Here is a 7,272-nt window from a genome sequence, read left to right on the forward strand (position 1 = left end):
ATTTTAAAAAGTATGTATATACGTGATAGGCCACCTCTTTGTTTCATATTTGTCTATTGCAAAACTTATCTGGTGGCCTATGTAAGTATACAGATGGCTAGTGATTTAGGATTTCCGTTGTGTATGGATGTTAGATGCCTTGTTTCCGTCCCATTGCATTCGGAATTTAATCCTATCCCGAATAATGCTTTGATTAATATCTAGTTATTAATCATCCGCACAGCTGAACTATTCAACGGTCTCGCGGGAACCAATGTTAGTTCCGCATTTGAAATTTGAAATTAGAACCGTATTACCAATATGGCGGGCGCGCGGAATCCGCCGGTGACGGCTAAAACGGATTAATGGAGTTTGGTTGGTTTACGATTATTAATGTTTATTTGGAATTGGAATTGAAATAATTATGAAGAATTAATTTGTCAAACTGGCATGATAATTAAGTGTGATGTCAGGTGGTAGAGGTAGAGAACGTGATGATGTAGTTACGTAATAATGTTCATGTTAAATTTGGGTGGATCAACTTTTTTTGTTGATGATCTGTCCAGTCAGCCAGGAGACAATTTAGTGATAAGTAATGTTATACTAAGTTCTACTAATACAAAAATCCATGTTTGCTTATTTTAAACACTATTCATAGTTTATATTCCGTGAAAAAACTTAAGAGTCCTTACTCCTACAGACGAGCGTATTTTGCAAAATGCTTCCTTTTTCATTTAAGATTACGACGTAACTATTAGTATTTATTCAAAAACTGATAACGTACTTAAATAATCATTTCTTAAACTAGGGGCTGAAAACGTTCAAATTTTCATTTTCTCTTTTTGAACCTAAAATAAATGAGTTTTCTTAGGAGTCTTTTTCAAATTTTGCAGTGAGAAGGGTCGTTTCGGTTCTCAATTTTGCAGTAAACAAGAATCATTTGGTACATGAATGATTACAATTCAACTCACCATATCTTGTACGAGGGGCTGACATGCTTGAAAATCGAAGATTCATTTTAAAAAATTGATAAAAAACCTTCCGAGTTTTCTTCATTTTTTTGGTGAAAACAGGGTTACATTACATTTTTTTATCGCAAATTGGACTTATATTTTGCCCCAAAAATAATATTTTATCAAATTGTAACTTTATGTCTACTCATAAAAAAAAAATCATAACTATAGGACCTACCTAGCCGTAAATCTATATTTTTTTATAGACGTATAAATCACGCTGCACCGACACCGCGCGCTCAGTCTCCGCCGAGTGCGCTTAGGGGACGGACCTGTGCTCGACCGTCAGGCGTTCGTTGCTTTCGTAACCATCGAGAGAGTTCCGAGAAGTGCTGTATACTATGATTAGAAAATCTTGATCCAAGGGTGTACATTTTTTACACCATATTTAATTTTAACAACCGACTCTCGCTTATGTGATAGATTTTCAGTGTTACTTGAATTCTGGTTAGGGTTTGCATTTTTATTATACCCGGACGACCTGGATGATGTCCAGGTTCTCATGATGGAGTCAGGAATGGTCACCGAACTCCTAATCTACTCATCATAACTCCATCGTGTTTGGGCTCAATAGATTTTCCTTGACGAACACCATCGATCTAGATGAAGTCCAGGTTCTCATGATGGAGTCAGGAGTTGGTCACCAGAACTCCTAATCTACTCATTAACACTCCATCGTGTTTGGGTTCAAATGATTTGCCCTGACGAGCACCATCTATCTAGATAAGGTCCAGGGTCATGAGACCCTTCTGGTGACCAACTTCTGACTCCATCATGAGATGGTCACCAGAAGTCCTAATTTACTCATCATAAGTCCATCGTGTTTGGGCTCAATCGATTTGCCTCGACGAGCACCATCTATCTAGATGAGGTCCAGGGTCATGAGACCCTTCTGGTGACCAACTCCTGACTCCATCATGAGATGGTCACCAGATGTTCTAATCTACTCATAATAACTCCATCGTGTTTGGGCTCAATAGATTTGCCCCGACGAGCACCATCGATCTAGATGAAGTCCAGGTTCTCATGATGGAGTCAGTAATGGTCACCGAACTCCTAATCTACTCATCATAACTCCATCCTGTTTGGGCTCAATAGATTTTCCTTGACGAACACCATCGATCTAGATGAGGTCCAGGTTCTCATGATGGAGTCAGGAGTTGGTCACCAGAACTCCTAATCTACTCATTATCACTCCATCGTGTTTGGGCTCAATCGATTTGCCTCGACGAGCACCATCTATCTAGATGAGGTCCAGGGTCATGAGACCCTTCTGGTGACCAGCTCCTGACTCCATCATGAGATGGTCACCAGATGTTCTAATCTACTCATCATAACTCCATCGTGTTTGGGCTCAATAGATTTGCCCCGACGAGCACCATTGATCTAGATGAAGTCCAGGTTCTCATGATGGAGTCAGGAGTTGGTCACCAGAAATCCTAATCTACTCATTATCACTCTATCGTGATTGGGCTCATTAGATTTGCCCTGACGAGCACCATCTATCTAGATGAGGTCCAGAGTCATGAGACTCTTCTGGTGACCAACTCCTGACTCCATTACGAGACGGGGTCAGGAGTTGGTCCCCAGAAGTCCTAATCTATTCATCATAACTCCATCGTGTTTGGGATCAATAGATTTGCCCCGACAAGCACCATCGATCTAGAATCTAGATGAAGTCCAGGTTTTCATGATGGAGTCAGGAGTTGGTCACCAGAACTCCTAATCTACTCATCATAACTCCATCGTGTTTGGGCTCAATAGATTTTCCTTGACGAGCACTATCGATCTAGATGCGGTTGATAGATTATTAATATTATTTTATTTTACATACATACTTACAAATAAAGCTTCATTTGCTTCCCACAAGGATCAAGTAAACCTTATAAATCAACTTCGTTCTAAATAAAAACCGGCCAAGTGCGAGTCGGACTCGCACACGAAGGGTTCCGTACCATTATCTATAAAAACGGTCACCCATCCAAGTACTGACCCCGCCCGAGCCCGACGTTGCTTAACTTCTATCAAAAATCACGTTTACAACAGTATGGGAGCCCCCCTTAAATCTTTCTTTTATTCTGTTTTAGTATTTGTTGTTATAGCGGCAACAGAAATACATCATCTGTGAAAATTTCAACTGTCTAGCTATCTCGATTCGTGAGATACAGCCTGGTGATTGACGGACGGACGGACGGACGGACAGCGGAGTCTTAGTAATAGGGTCCCGTTTTACCCTTTGGGTACGGAACCCTAAAAACGGAGATACTTCTGTTTTAGACATAAAATCGAACTTCAGAGAGTTCAGTAGTTGTTACTTGCAGGTACTCTCGAATTTATTGTCATTATACAGGGTGGCCATAAAATAAGTGCTTTTCCGCTGCTGGCAAGAAAATGGTTGCTGGAAAAAAAATTACCCTCCCATAGAAAATGGACTAGACAAAATGTATGAAACAGCCAAATTTTTTTTTCGCGATTTCGGGGTTGGTCCCATCGCGGTTCGCGGTTGCTTAGTTCAGTATAATCCCTAAACCTCCCTGGCAACGGGAATGCACTTATTTTTGGCCACCCTGTATATATTATTATTTAATATAACCTTATCTTTAAAACATTTAATTATTCAACTTCCTTGGTGAACTGACTTGAATAAGTTACTTGACTTCGTGGATGAACTTGTCACAATAATTCCATGACATACAGAGGTAAACAACCATTATTTTTTACTCGTCGTTGGTTATATATTATCTCATCACATATACTCTATTGACTACTACCATGCTTATAAAATAAAATACAGAGTGCCAATATAACGTTAAAATAAATTTACTTGCAAATTAAATTGAAAAGTATCAAAATTATTCTTGTCTGCGTTGAAACGCGCTTAGCTTTGCCGGCGCTCGCGTACCGAGCGCTAACGCCATCTATCGAGTGTTATTTCGCAAAATCGGTGAACGCTCTAAGGAATAAGGGCTCTTAAGTTCCGCAAAGCAGACGTAACATCCCAACCAATAACAATTTTCATTGTAGGTACTTGCGTTGTAAAATAATATTTGCAAAAAATATTCAAAAAACAATGGACGGATGTGTAGTCAGCATTTTACTTCTATTGTGTGCTTTTTTGTTTTTAAAAATCTTTTTCTAAAAATAATCATTATTAACCTTTAGCAATGTTACAGTTAAATCTCAATGTATTATTTCATTTTAATCTACCATTGTGTAGGTACGCAAACATACCAAACATTTTGCGGTAGCGACCAATATTCACAATGTGAATATAATTAATTTCTCTTTTGCGGTATACGCGTAAAAAGCTGACTTTAATACCCAACATTAAATACGCGTTGGGTTTAATAATAATATAATAACGATTTAACCCTCGGCAATTTGCCCGCTTATGATTTTTTTCATTTCTACTTTTTGCTGGCTTACCTAGGCATATGTAAAATGACGTAGCAGGTTATGAATAAAATCCACAGCTTTATTTCTGTATTATTTGAATGGACCCTTATTTTATAAAATGATTATATAATAGGTACTTGAGTGTTAAATTAATAATTTACAATATAATTCAATGATGAATATAGAGAAGTGTGGCGGTGGTGTGCGGGTGGCGCAAGACCGGTCATTGTGGCACTCTTTGGGGGAGGCCTATGTCCAGCAGTGGACGTCCTCTGGCTGATATGATGATGATGAGAGAATTGTAACTTTGCTAATAATTATGAGCAGCTGCATGAATCGGCCTGGAATTTCAGTACCTCTAGTGTAATTGCATTCGATAGGGTGACGTGACGTACGCGTTTGCGTTACGTTGTATGGGATTTTGAGTTTCCAAAACGTCCCGCTTGGCGCGCTGTTCATAATCCCATACAAAAATAGACATAACGCGAACGCACGTCACGCCATCGAATGAAATATACAATAGTGTTTATGTTTGCTTTTAAGATTTAAAAATATTTTAGAGGTATAGAGGTTCTTTAATTCAAACAAAATTTGTTAATTTTTATCATGAATAAGTACGTTTCGTTTGGAAGAAACCAGTTACATGTTACAGATAATACAAATGTTAATATTGAGTCAGGTTATAAAATAAATAAAATCTTCGAGAATCCCATTATATTTTGTTCATTCGAAATTATTTTACCGTGGTCTCGAGTTTCGTTAGAGGTATAGAGGTTCTTTAATTCAAACAAAATTTGTAAATTTTTATCATGAATAAGTACGTTTCGTTTGGAAGAAACCAGTTACATGTTACAGATAATACAAATGTTAATATTGAGTCTCAGTCAGGTTATAAAATAAATAAAATCTTCGAGAATCCCATTATATTTTGTTCATTCGAAATTATTTTACCGTGGTCTCGAATTTCGTTAGAGGTATAGAGGTTCTTTAATTCAAACAAAATTTGTAAATTTTTATCATGAATAAGTACGTTTCGTTTGGAAGAAACCAGTTACATGTTACAGATAATACAAATGTTAATATTGAGTCAGGTTATAAAATAAATAAAATCTTCGAGAATCCCATTATATTTTGTTCATTCGAAATTATTTTACCGTGGTCTCGAGTTTCGTTAGAGGTATAGAGGTTCTTTAATTCAAACAAAATTTGTAAATTTTTATCATGAATAAGTACGTTTCGTTTGGAAGAAACCAGTTACATGTTACAGATAATACAAATGTTAATATTGAGTCTCAGTCAGGTTATAAAATAAATAATATCTTCGAGAATCCCATTATATTTTGTTCATTCGAAATTATTTTACCGTGGTCTCGAATTTCGTTAGAGGTATAGAGGTTCTTTAATTCAAACAAAATTTGTAAATTTTTATCATGAATAAGTACGTTTCGTTTGGAAGAAACCAGTTACATGTTACAGATAATACAAATGTTAATATTGAGTCAGGTTATAAAAAAATAAAATCTTCGAGAATCCCATTATATTTTGTTCATTCGAAATTATTTTACTGTGGTCTCGAGTTTCAATTAGGTTTTTTCATTCTTAAAACGAACGTAATTTCCTTCGCCTGTTACTATTTATTTTAATTTTCTAGTTAAATCATAATACGTTTTATTACGCCCTACAGAGGCATGTATGTGTTGTATTCACCGACCATCGTTTAATGGACCATTAAGCAGAAAGTTCCAGTAAAACTCTAATTAAGAGATTATTATCTCTAATTAAAAAATATTATGTTACGGGCGCCGAGGCAACCTCGTTAAGGCTAAATAATTATAAATGGTGTTCTTTTTCTGCTTATATTTGGTTACTTTAGTTGACCGGGGGTTTTACATTTCTATAGTTATTTTTAAGAGGAGGCAAACAAGACGAATCACCTAATGGACACCTGCAAAGCCCTAGGGGTTACATGTGAGGGATATATTGTGTACCAAAGTTGTTAACTTTTATTGTATTGTCCACAGAAGTGACCTTTTTCCAAGATGACTTTTATTATTTTGTTGAATACAAAGGCCATCACCTAGACATATTAAATATATTACGAGTAAGAACGAGTCACTCACGTATTTTAAGTTGAAAAACCGAGCCGCCGTACGTGAGTGACCCGTTCTTAATATATTTAATATGTCTGTGTCTCACGGAAGTTTTGTTATTAAAATTGCCATCACCTAGATTGTGATTTAGTTTAACCATCAAACAGTACCACCGCAATTACATCAAATCACACGTAAACCGGATTACGCTAACGTCACGTTATGCTAATCCGGTTAAAACAGACAGACATACAGTAATAAACATAATTTGTCTTCGTCAACGGCTCAATACGGCTAAGCGATTCTCTTGAACATACCCGTTTTGGTGTGTTTGATATACAGGTAGGTCCCTACTATTTTCAAAACCTCCCAACTATTTTGGCCTAAAGCTAACTCAAAATTCTTGGTTTAGGTGTGACGTCGTGTGACTATTAAGGTGACAGTCCATTTCCAACCGCAGCTGCACTACTGTCAATTTTACTATGGAAATTGACAGTAACAGCGACGCATTCAGTACTAGTAGTGCAGCTGCGGTCAGAAATGGAATGTCACCCTTATTTAAATAACTTAGTTCTGATGCAAAAAAAAAAACATTTTTTCTGATAGTTCGTGCGTTTGTATGTTAAGTCCTTTGTCATTTTTTTTGCCTCTTAATACTTAATAGCACTATGTTTTGCGGTGAAAAGAACTGAAATATGAATAATGTAATTTTATTAACGCATTTTTGTACATACGCACCATAACTAATTCATTTAATTTAAAATCCTCACAATAAACCACAAGGTTTTACCTAC

The 7,272-nt window shown here is 36.6% G+C and overlaps 1 long non-coding RNA gene across 1 annotated transcript; it reads right to left on the bottom strand.

The window, feature by feature from the left end:
- Positions 1–2,373: 2,373 nt before the first annotated feature.
- Positions 2,374–3,964, bottom strand: LOC134791963 (uncharacterized). The gene is made up of 2 exons (XR_010144375.1): positions 2,713–3,964; positions 2,374–2,439 (listed from the first exon to the last, which is right to left on the bottom strand). It is a non-coding gene; the product is annotated as an uncharacterized LOC134791963 (long non-coding RNA).
- Between the last annotated feature and the right edge of the window lie 3,308 nt (positions 3,965–7,272).

This window comes from Cydia splendana, chromosome 7 (genome assembly GCF_910591565.1).
Source record: "Cydia splendana chromosome 7, ilCydSple1.2, whole genome shotgun sequence".
NCBI classification, from domain to species: Eukaryota; Metazoa; Arthropoda; class Insecta; order Lepidoptera; family Tortricidae; genus Cydia; species Cydia splendana.